The following is a 12,976-nucleotide window of genomic DNA, read 5'->3' as shown; positions in this document are numbered from 1 at the left end:
TGGCGTCCGGACAATCGACTATTTGGTTCTTTTTAGTGAGGAACCTGTTCCAAAGCTTTCGGGCTGACTCTCCGGGCTGTTGAGTTATATGACTTAAATCGTCTGCATCAGGTGGTCGGACATAGGTCCCTTAAAATTTTTCCCGAAAGGCATCTTCGAGCTCTTCCCAGCTTCCAATGGAGTTTTCGGGGAGGCTTTTAAGCCAGTGCTGAGCTGGCCCTTTGAGCTTGAGGGGTAAGTACTTGATGGCGTGGAGATCGTCTCCTCGAGCCATATGGATATGGAGGATGTAGTCCTCAATCCAGACCCCAGGGTCTGTTGTTCCATCGTACGCCTCTATGTTTACGGGTTTGAATCCCTCTGGAAATTCATGGTCCAGCACCTCATCGGTGAAACATAGGGGGTGTGTGGCACCTCTGTATTTGGGTGTACCGTGGTATTGGGATGTTTGTTGTGTTGCATTGCGCGCTGGAGCATGCTTGCGTGGCCCGTAGATGGATCTGGTTGCACCGTACTTTTGATGCGAGTCTTCGCGTGGATCGCGTACCGGCTTATGTGCGGCGTCATTTGCCGTTCTATGTTGGCCACGAGGTCGTCTATTCGACTGGATGGATGTTTTGTTTTTTGATTGCGGGGGATCTAAGGCCTCCTCATCGAATTCAGGTAGCAGCTTTCGCTTCGGGTAGCTCTTGGTGTGGAGATTACTGCCGTACTTCGCTGCAGTGTTGAGTACTTCACTCCATCTGATTCTGAGTGTGTCTTGTGCAGCCCTGAGCCTTTGCTTCTGCTTTTTCAGACTCCTCGCAGTGGCAACCGGCCTTTGATGGGCATTCTGTTGCTCCGGGTGCCTGTCCGGTGTGATATCGTCCGGACTGTTATCTTCGATGGGGTCGGGTTGTTCGGTTTGATTCTCCGTGTTGCCCTGGTTGGGCGATGGTTCACCCTACTCTATTGCTGGGTCTATATGACCGCTGTTTCTACCGAGGCGGGATTTGGAGCGGCGCTTACGCCGCCGCTTTGACTGCTTCTTGAGGGAACAACCCTTCGCTGCATCCTTCCATTCCTTGTCGTCGTTTTCTTTGGGTGTGTCCACCATGTATACATCATATGATGAAGTGGGAGTCCAGTGCCCTGTGGGCAGTGGTTCCTGTTTGTCTCCTGCATCGTCGTCCATACCATCGATGTCTTCGGAGTCGAAGTCGAGCCTGTCGGTCAAATCGTCGACAGTGGCTACTAAGTGGGTGGTGGGTGGGCGGCGAATTTCTTCGTTATCCGCATCCCAATCCTGCCGAACATAGTTCGGCCTGGACTCTCCTGACAGGGAGAGGGACCTTAATGAGTTCAGTATGTTGCCGAAGGGCAAGTGCTGAAAAATATCCGCGGAGGTAAACTCCATGATCGGCGCCCAGTCGGATTCGATAGGCACGGGCGCAGGTGGTTCGGAGTCCGTGGCCGGGGAAGAATCCCGTAGTTCGGCGTCACGGCTCCCGTGAAGGGTAAGGTCGATACTCGGCTCGATCACCAATGAGAGTGCGGCCTCCATGGCGGGGTCTATCCACCCGTCCATGGATGGCGCATCTGGCTCCGAATTGAGGGTCGGAGCGATTGCTGGCGCGATCTCCTGAACACTGTCCGATGCCAGAGCTAAATCATGCTCATCATGACCGTGTGGCGCACTAGGCAGGGGCTCGAATCCGTCGAAGATCAAGTCTCCGCGGATATCGGCCGTGTAGTTTAAGTTTCCAAACCTGACCTGATGGCCAGGGGCGTAACTCTCGATCTGCTCCAGATGGCCAAGCGAGTTGGCCCGCAGTGCGAAGCCGCCGGACACAAAGATCTGTCCGGGGAGAAAAGTCTCACCCTGAACTGCATCGCTATCGATGATCGAAGGAGCCATCAAGCCTAATGGTGACGACACAGAGGAACTCTCAATGAAAGCACCAATGTCGGTGTCAAAACCGGCGGATCTCGAGTAGGGGGTCCCGAACTGTGCGTCTAAGGCGGATGGTAATAGGAGGCAGGGGACACGATGTTTTACCCAGGTTCGGGCCCTCTTGATGGAGGTAAAACCCTACGTCCTGCTTGATTATTCTTGATAATATGAGTAGTACAAGAGTTGATCTACCACGAGATCGGAGAGGCTAAACCCTAGAAGCTAGCCTATGGTATGATTGTATGTTGTCCTACGGACTAAAACCCTCCGGTTTATATAGACACCAGAAGGGGCTAGGGTTACACAAGGTCGGTTACAAAGGAGGAGATATACATATCCGTATTGCCTAGCTTGCCTTCCACGCCAAGTAGAGTCTCATCCGGACACGAGACAAAGTCTTCAATCTCGTATCTTCATATATAGTCCAACAGTCCGGCCAAAGGATATAGTCCGGCTGTCCGGAGACCCCCTAATCCAGGACTCCCTCAATCATCGTAGTCAACTCCTTGAACTTGTCGAAAACCTTTTGCAAAAAGTAGAGCTTTGTAGACAGTAACATTACCGTCAGCGTCAGTCTTCTTGAAGATCCATTTATTCTCTATGGCTTGCCGATCATCGGACAAGTCAACCAAAGTCCACACTTTGTTCTCATACATGGATCCCATCTTAGATTTCATGGCTTCAAGCCATTTTGCAGAATCTGGACTCATCATCGCTTCCTCATAGTTCGTAGGTTCGTCATGGTCAAGTAACATGACTTCCAGAACAGGATTACCGTACCACTCTGGTGCGGATCTTACTCTAGTTGACCTACGAGGTTCAGTAGTAATTTGATCAGAAGTTTCATGATCATTATCATTAGCTTCCTCACTTACTGGTGTAGGAATAAGTGGAACTGATTTTAGTGATGAACTACTTTCCAATAAGGGAGCATGTACAGTTACTTCATCAAGTTCTACTTTCCTCCCACTCACTTCTTTCGAGAGAAACTCCTTCTCTAGAAAGGATCCATTCTTAGCAACGAATATCTTGCCTTCGGATATGTGATAGAAGGTGTACCCAACAGTCTCCTTTGGGTATCCTATGAAGACACATTTCTCCGATTTGGGTTCGAGCTTATCAGGTTGAAGCCTTTTCACATAAGCATCGCAGCCCCAAACTTTAAAAAACAATAACTTGGGTTTCTTGCCAAACCACAGTTCATAAGGTGTCGTCTCAACGGATTTTGATGGTGCCCTATTTAATGTGAATGCGGCTTTCTCTAAAGCATAACCCCAAAACGATAGTGGTAAATCAGTGAGAGACATCATAGATCGCACCATATCTAATAAAGTGCGATTACGATGTTTGAACACACCATTACGCTGTGGTGTTCCAGGTGGCGTGAGTTGCGAAACTATTCCGCATTGTTTCAAATGAAGACCGAACTCATAACTCAAATATTCACCTCCATGATCAAATGGTAGAAACTTAATTTTCTTGTTATGATGATTTCTACTTCACTCTGAAATTCTTTGAACTTTTCAAATGTTTCAGACTTATGTTTCATCAAGTAGATATACCCATATCTGCTCAAATCATCTGTGAAGGTAAGAAAATAACGATACCCACCGCGAGCATCAACACTCATCGGACTACATACATCAGTATGTATTATTTCCAACAAGTCTATTGCTCGCTCCATAGTTTCGGAGAACGGAGTCTTAGTCATCTTGCCCAAGAGGCATGGTTCGCAAGCATCAAGTGATTCCAAAAGCCCATCAACACGAAGTTTCTTCATGCGCTTTACACCAATATGACCTAAACGGCAGTGCCACAAATAAGTTGCACTATCATTATTAAACTTATATCTTTTGGCTTCAATACTATGAATATGTGTATCATTACTATCAAGATTTAGTAAAAACAGACCACTCAACAAGGGTGCATGACCATAAAAGATATTATTCATATAAATAGAACAACCATTATTCTCTGATTTAAATGAATAACCTACTCGCATCAAAAAAGATCTAGATATAATGTTCATGCTCAACGCTGGCACAAAATAACAATTATCTAGGTCTAAAACTAATCCCGAAGGTAGATGTAGAGGTAGCGTGCCGACAGCGATCACATCGACTTTGGAACCATTTCCCACACGCATCGTCACCTCGTCCTTAGCCAATCTTCACTTAATCTGTAGCCCCTGTTTCGAGTTGCAAATATTAGCAACAGAACTAGTAACAAATACCCAGGCGCTACTGCGAGCATTAGTAAGGTACACATTAATAACATTTATATCAAATATACCTTTCACTTTGCCATCCTTCTTTTCTGCCAAATACTTGGGCGGTTCTGCTTCCAGTGACCATTCCCTTTGCAGTAGAAGCACTCAGTCTCAGGCTTAGGTCCAGACTTGGGCTTGTTCACTTGAGCAGCAACTTGCTTTCCGTTCTTCTTGAAGTTCCCCTTCTTCCCTTTACCCTTTTTCTTGAAACTGGTGGTCTTGTTGACCATCAACACTTGATGCTCCTTCTTGATTTCTATCTCCGCAGCCTTTAGAATTGTGAAGAGCTCGGGAATCGTCTTATCCATCCCTTGCATATTATAGTTCATCACGAAGCTCTTGTAGCTTGGTGGCAGTGATTGAAGAACTCTGTCAATGACACTATCATCAGGAAGATTAACTCCCAGCTGAGTCAAGTGGTTGTGGTACCCAGACATTCTGAGTATATGTTCACTGACAAAACTATTTTCCTCCATTTTGCAGCTGTAGAACTTATTGGAGACTTCATATCTCTCAATCCGGGCATTTGCTTGAAATATTAATTTCAACTCCTGGAACATCTCATATGCTCCATGATGTTCCAAACATTGTTGAAGTCCCGGTTCTAAGCCGTAAAGCATGGCACACCGAACTATCGAGTAGTCATCAGCTTTGCTCTGCCAGACGTTCATAACATCTGCATTTGCTCTTGCAGCAGGTTTGTCACCTAGTGGTGCTTTTAGGACGTAATTCTTCTGTGCAGCAATGAGGATAATCACTAGTAGAAAAAGGGTAAAACATGAAGCACATTAGTGCCGGTTTGAATTTGAGCCGGCACTAATGTGTGCATTAGTTCCGGTCCCAACGGCTAGGCGGGCGGGCATCATTAGTACCGGTTCGTGGGCAACCTTTAGTACCGGTTCATGCCACAAACCGGTACTAATGAGGCCAGTGCGGCTGTGGTCAGGCTGGGGCCCCCACGAAGACCTTTAGTACCGGTTCATGGCATGAACCGGTACTAGAGTTTCTTAGTAAGCTGATTTTTAGTCCCACCTCGCCAAGAGAGAGGAAGTATGAGCGGTTTATAAGCCGTGAGTGTAGAGACAATGACAAAGAGGCGCAATGCTCACCTGCACGTTGATTAGCTTCAAGCCTTTCGGAATAGCATAGATTGCACTGAGCTATGTGCAGTGCAGTCTACACTATTCCGAAAGGCTTGAAGCAAATTAACCAGCATTGCACCTCTTTTTTATTTTTAATAACTTATTTGAACTTCGGACTTCTTGTGTTCCGTATGCAGCACTCAAAGCGACGTCATCAATTTCCAACATGTTCTGACATCATTTGTTGTTTTTCAGTCATTTACCTAATTGTTTTAGAGAGCTAAATGACCGTGAAATTGAAAATCACTACAAAATGCACTGTGAAAATGTTTAAATTTAGCATGGTATCATCATTTCACCCGCATAGCATGTGCGGAAGTGTAGAGAGGGTCACGGCAAAAACTGGACGCACTTCGTGTACAAACTGGACAATCTCTTTCGGAGTATCAGGGTTTCGGACGAGAACTCATCTGTTACACGGGACTTCAATGTTTTTTAAACTTATTTGAACTCCGGACTTCTTGTGTTCCGTATGCAGCACTCAAAGCGACGTCATCAATTTCCAACATGTTCTGACATCATTTGTTGTTTTTCAGTCATTTACCTAATTGTTTTAGAGAGCTAAATGACCGTGAAATTGAAAATCACTACAAAATGCACTGTGAAAATGTTTAAATTTAGCATGGTATCATCATTTCACCCGCATAGCATGTGCGGAAGTGTAGAGAGGGTCACGGCAAAAACTGGACGCACTTCGTGTACAAACTGGACAATCTCTTTCGGAGTATCAGGGTTTCGGACGAGAACTCATCTGTTACACGGGACTTCAATGTTTTTTAAACTTATTTGAACTCCGGACTTCTTTTGTGTTCAGTATGCAGCATTCAAAGCGACGTCATCAATTTCCAACATGTTCTGACATCATTTGTTGTTTTTCAGTCATTTACCTAATTGTTTAGAGAGCTAAATGACCGTGAAATTGAAAATCACTACAAAATGAACTCTGAAAATGTTGAAACTTGGCATGGTATCATCATTTCACCCGCATAGCATGTGCGAAAGAGTAGAGAGGGTCACAAAAAACTACTCAGAAATAAATAGAAGAAAATAAATAAAGCAGAAAAAAAAACTATATAAAAAATTACTCAAAAATAAATAGAAGAAAATAAATAATGCAGAAAAGAAAAAACCTATATAAAAAAATACTCAAAAATAAATAGAAGAAAATAAATAATGCAGAAAAGAAAAAACTATATCAAAAATTTGTTGGGGCGCTGCCCAGTGGCCCTGCCAGACCTAGGGTGTGCAAATGCAGGTCCAGAAGGGCCAGCAGACTCACAGGGCGGCGCGCCCTAGTTAGGCCCAGAAGCCTGCTATATAGAGAAGTTCGAAGGAGCAGCCGCGGCTGGGTTTATAAACCAGTGCGGCTGTCCTTCGCTCGGCGAGGTGGGACTAAACATTGTGCACCGTCGGTGGCAGCGCACAACCATTAGTACCGGTTGGTGGCTCCAACCGGTACTAATGATTGGGCCTTTAGTACCGGTTCGTGGCACGAACCGGTACTAAAGGGGCCGTTTCCCGCCCCTTGGCGTGGCGAAAATTGGCCTTTAGTACCGGTTGGTGGCTCCAACCGGTACTAAAGACCCCTCCTATATATATGGCACTTACGAAAAATTCAGTTTCATCGACCACCACTTCTTCTCGATCCAACTTCTTCGTCGCGCCCGTCGCCCATCGCGCGCCGCCCTCGCAGGCCCCGCCGCCCTCGCCGCCCCCGCCGCCCGTCGTCGCCGTCACCGCCGTCGCCCCCGCCACCCGCCGTCGCCGTCACCGCCGTCGCCCCCGCCAGCCGTCGTCGCCGTCACCGCCGTCGCCCCCGCCGCCCGTCGCCGCCGCCTCGCCCGTCGCCCGTCCCCGTCGCATCGCCCGCCGCCGCCCGTATGCCGCCGCCCCCCGCTCGTACACACACACACATACACACACAGACAGACACACACACACATACACACACACAGACACACACACACATTGTTTTTACTTATTTTCTATTTTCTGTTGTTTAGATTAATGTTAGATAAATTACGTAGATAATAATGTTAGAATGTTAATGTTAGCTAGATGAATTATATGGAAAATATGTTAAATATTAATGTCAATTTTAGATGAATTAGCTAGATATTAATTAGGTATATATATGAGATTTGAACTAGTTGAATTAATATAACTAGTTTATTTTTAGTATGAAAATTAATAGAACAAGTTTATTTTTAGTAAGAAAATTTAGGTATATGAGATTTGATGATCTAATCAAAATATTACTATATAGAACTACCTACTTTATTTTAGTAAGAAATTAATAGAACTAGTTTATTTTTAGTAAATGCTTAGTTGAATTAATAGAACTAGTAAGTGTTTAATGTTTCACCTATATATGAACATATGTTAGATATTAATGTCAAATGTTAGATAAATTAGATATAAATTATATGTTAGATATATATTTAATTTAGTTATATGAGATTTCATTATCTAATTAACATTTTATTATATAGAACTAGCTACCTTATTTTTAGTAAGGAAATTAATAGAACTAGTTTAGTTAAATTAGTTGAATTAATTAGTTGAACTAGTTAGTTGAATTAGTTCAATTAATTAGGTATATTTTTCGTAAGTGCTTAGTTGAATTAGTTCAATTAATTAGTTGAACTAGTTGAATTAACAGAATTAGTTGAATTAATAGAACTAATAAATGTTTAATGTTTCACCTATGAACATAGGAATGTCGTCTAACGACGAACACGATTTCATTATGTGCGAATACTGTGAAGACCAGCGCGGCCTGTGCGGCAGAAATTTTCTAGTTGATGATAGACGCTTCAGCATCAAGCTGGATGAGAACTTCGAAGTGGATACAGTAAGTCACAATGACAAGTCTTTTTTCGTAATTAAGCATGAATTATGCTTCATTTACTTCAACTTTTAATTTTAATTTTTCACTATTCTACTAGCGTGTCCCCTGCCATGCAAGAATTTTTGTCTTGGATAAGATAGGTTTCAGTCCTAACGAAACTATGGAGGTAAAAAGAGTTTACTTGAAGACCGAGCATGGTTATACCTTCAACGTCAAATCATACAATGCAGACACATACACCTATTTTGAATGCAAAACTTGGCAAGCACTATGCAAGGCTTATGCATTTGAGCCTGATATGGTTATCACCTTTGATATTCATCCGGAAGATGATATTGAAGGTAATAGAGACATCTGGGTCGATGTGCAGACGCCTCCAGTTCTACCATTATGTGAGTTTCTCAACCATATTTATGTCTTCGATATGAGATTATTTGAACCAGTTGAATAATTAATAGATCTCAATTTATATTGACAGCTTACTTCCAATCAAGCAAACATGTCCGGCGCTTGGTAGACAGGACCGTCCACTGTCCCGGGGCTGAACTAAACTGCGAGGAGACAAGTCATTATGTTTCGTGGCTTGAGGATCTTGATGCTGTCAAGACAAATTTCTTTCCTGCACTTAGAAATGTTAGTACTCAAAACGTGCGACCAATAGTGTTCGTACTGAACTACGATCACATATATTTAGGAAAGATGGTAAGATTTCTACTATTTCTCCTCAGTGCATCTTTTGCATACATTATTTTTTAAGCTAAAATTCATTGCTAAGTATGTTACTATACGATGTTCTTCAACAGGGACTCCCGATGAATGTTGTGCCTGATTGGATCAAGACTAAAGGTACCGTGAATATTGTTAGCTTACGGCCAAGATATCCTACAATGCACTTTAGTGCATTCAGGATTTCTAATAGCGAGGAATGCTTAATAGTAAAAGACTGGAGCAAAATTGTGAACGATCACAGAGAAGTACTAGGGGGCAGCAATCAGAAGCGCAACCCACGATTAGGAGACAGGTTCATCTGCATGCTCCAATATGATGAATCAGCAAAGCTATACATGTTCTATGCTATTTTACCTGAGAGAGAGCAGCAGGAGTGATTAATTAGCTAGTTCATGCTCTTAGTACTTGTCCTCTCATGTCCGTGCTCTTCGTCCTGAACTTAATCTCAAAGAGTGATTTGCTTTTGTGGTGTTATGAACGCTTATAATATCATTACCATGTTGAACTCGATGATATCTTTGCTATGAAAACTGTTGTTGGTGATGATATATATGATGCAGGAGTTTTTATATTAATATGATGATGATGATGATGATGAGTTATTATATCATTTATGAAAGAAACTGCATATTAGTTTCAACTGGATGGATTCTAGCTAAGTGATCAAGTATATGCCATATCCATATTACCTCGACCACTTAATTAGGTGATCAAGTATATATAATATATATGGATATGACATATACTTGATGACTTAGCTAGGATCCACGCATCTAGTCAAACTAATCTACGGTACATTCACCTAATGATTTAACAACTCATTATAATGTAAAACAATCACTAAATTAAATTGAAAACACAAAATTAAAGTAAAAATAAAAATAAAACCAAAACACACCCAAACATTTAGTACCAGTTGGTGTTACCAACCGGTACTAATGTCCCGCGCGCCCATGGAGCTGGCTCGTGCCACGTGGTTGCCCTTTAGCACCGGTTCATGCTGAACCGGTACTAAGGGGGGGCTTTAGTGCCCACAATTTAGTGCCGGTTACCGAACCAGCACTAAAGGGCCTTACGAACCGGTGCTATTGCCCGGTTCTGCACTAGTGAATCCTCAAGTTACGGACCCAGTCCGTGTAGTTGCTACCATCATCTTTCAACTTAGCTTTCTCTAGGAACGTATTAAAATTCAACGGAACAACAACACGGGCCATCTATCTACAACAACATAGACATGTAAAATACTATCAGGTACTAAGTTCATGATAAATTAAAGTTCAATTAATCACATTACTTAAGAACTCCCACTTAGATAGACATCCCTCTAATCATCTAAGTGATCACGTGATCCATATCAACTAAACCATGTCCGATCATCATGTGAGATGGAGTAGTTTTCAATGGTGAACATCACTATGTTGATCATATCTACTATATGATTCACGCCCGACCTTTCGGTCTCAGTGTTCTGAGGCTATATCTGCATATGCTAGGCTCGTTAAGTTTAACCCGAGTATTCTACGTGTGCAAAACTGGCTTGCACCCGTTGTATGTGAACGTAGAGCTTATCACACCCGATCATCACGCGGTGTCTCGGCACGACGGACTGTATCAATGGTGCATACTCAGGGAGAACACTTATACCTTGAAATTTAGTGAGAGATCATCTTATAATGCTACCGCCGAACTAAGCAAAATAAGATGCATAAAGGATAAACATCACATGCAATCAATATAAGTGATATGATATGGCCATCATCATCTTGTGCCTTTGATCTCCATCTCCAAAGCACCGTCATGATCACCATCGTCACCGGCTTGACACCTTGATCTCCATCGAAGCATCGTTGTCGTCTCGCCAACTATTGCTTCTACGACTATCGCTGCCGCTTAGTGATAAAGTAAAGCAATTACATGGCAATTGCATTTCATACAATAAAGCGACAACCATATGGCTCCTGCCAGTTGCTGATAACTCTGTTACAAAACATGATCATCTCATACAATAAAACTTAGCATCATGTCTTGACCATATCACATCATAACATGCCCTGCAAAAACAAGTTAGACGTCCTCTACTATGTTGTTGCAAGTATTACGTGGCTGCTACGGGCTGAGCAAGAACCGTTCTTACCTACGCATCAAAAACAACTACGCGGTATAGTGATTGCTTTTTGATCTTCAAAAAGAACCTTGTTCATTGAATTCGATTCAACTAAAGTTGGAGAAACAGACACCCACTAGCCATCTGTGTGCGAAACACGTCGGTAGAACCAGTCTCGTGTAAGCGTACACGTAATGTCGGTCTGAGCCGCTTCATCCAACAATACCGCTGAATCAAGAATCAACTAGTGACGACAAGCAATATGTATATACCCACGCCCACAACTCCTTTGTGTTCTACTCGTGCATATAACATCTACGCATAGACCTGGCTCGGATGCCACTATTGGAAAACACAGTAATTTCAAAAAAATTCCTACGCACACGCAAGATCCATCTAGGTGATGCATAGCAACGAGGAGGAAAGAGTGTTGTCCACATACCCTCGTAGACTGTAAGCGGAAGCATTATGCCAACGCGGTTGATGTAGTTGAACGTCTTCATGATCCGACCGATCCTAGCACCGAAGGTACGTCACCTCCGTGATCTGCACACGTTCAGCTCGGTGACGTCCCATGAACTCTAGATCTAGCTGAGTGTTGAGGGAGAGTTTCGTCAGCACGATGTCGTGATGACGGTGATGGTGAAGCTACCGGAACAGGGCTTCGCCTAAGCACTGCAACGATATGACCGAGGTGGATTATGGTGGAGGGGGGCACCGCACACGGCTAAGACAATTGTCAACTTGTGTGTCTATGGGGTGCCCCCTTCCCGTATATAAAGGAGTGGAGGAGGGGGAGGGGCCGGCCCTCTATGGCGCGCCCAAGGGAGTTCTACTCCCATCAGGAGTAGGATTCCCCCCTTCCCTAGTTGGATTAGGAGAGGAAGGAAGGGGGAGAGGGGGGGGGGGAAGGAAGGGGGGCACCCAATTTGGATTGGGCTTGGGGGGAGGGCCCCTCCTAGGCTCCCTTCTCTCTCCCACTATGGCCCGATAAGGCCCATATACTTCCCGGGGGGTTTCGGTAACCTCCCGGTACTCCGGTATATGCCCGAACTTATCCGGAACCATTCCGATGTCCAAACATAGTCATCCAATATATCGATCTTTATGTCTCGACCATTTCGAGACTCCTCGTCATGTCCGTGATCATATCCTGGACTCTGAACTACCTTCGGTACATCAAAACACATAAACTCATAAATCATAATACAGATCGTCACCGAACGTTAAGCGTGCGGACCCTACGGGTTCGAGAACTATGTAGACATGACCGAGACTCATCTCCGGTCAATAACCAATAGCGGAACCTGGATGTTCATATTGGTTCCTACATTTTTTCTATGAAGATCTTTAGCGGTCAAACCGCATAACAACATACGTTGTTCCCTTTCTCATCGGTATGTTACTTGCCCAAGATTCGATCGTCGGTATCATCATGCCTAGTTCAATCTCGTTACCGGAAAGTCTCTTTACTCGTTACATAATGCTACATCCCGTAACTAACTCATTAGTTACATTGCTTGCAAGGCTTATAGTGATGTGCATTACCGAGAGGGCCCAGAGATACCTCTCCGATACACGGAGTGACAAGTCCTAATCTTGATCTATGCCAACTCAACAAACACCATCGGACACACCTGTAGAGCATCTTTATAGTCACCCAGTTACGTTGTGACGTTTGATAGCACACTAAGTGTTCCTCCGCTATTTGGGAGTTGCATAATCTCATAGTCACAGGAACATGTATAAGTTAAGGAGAAAGCAATAGCAATAAACTAAACGATCATCGTGCTATGCTAACGGATGGGTCAAGTCAATCACATCATTCTCTAATGATGTGATCTCATTTATCAAATGACAACTCTTTGTCCATGGCTAGGAAACTTAACCATCTTTGATCAACGAGCTAGTCAAGTAGAGGCATACTAGTGACACTCTGTTTGTATAT

Source organism: Triticum urartu, chromosome 1, assembly GCF_003073215.2.
Source record: "Triticum urartu cultivar G1812 chromosome 1, Tu2.1, whole genome shotgun sequence".
NCBI classification, from domain to species: Eukaryota; Viridiplantae; Streptophyta; class Magnoliopsida; order Poales; family Poaceae; genus Triticum; species Triticum urartu.
This window is presented reverse-complemented; position numbering follows the sequence as displayed.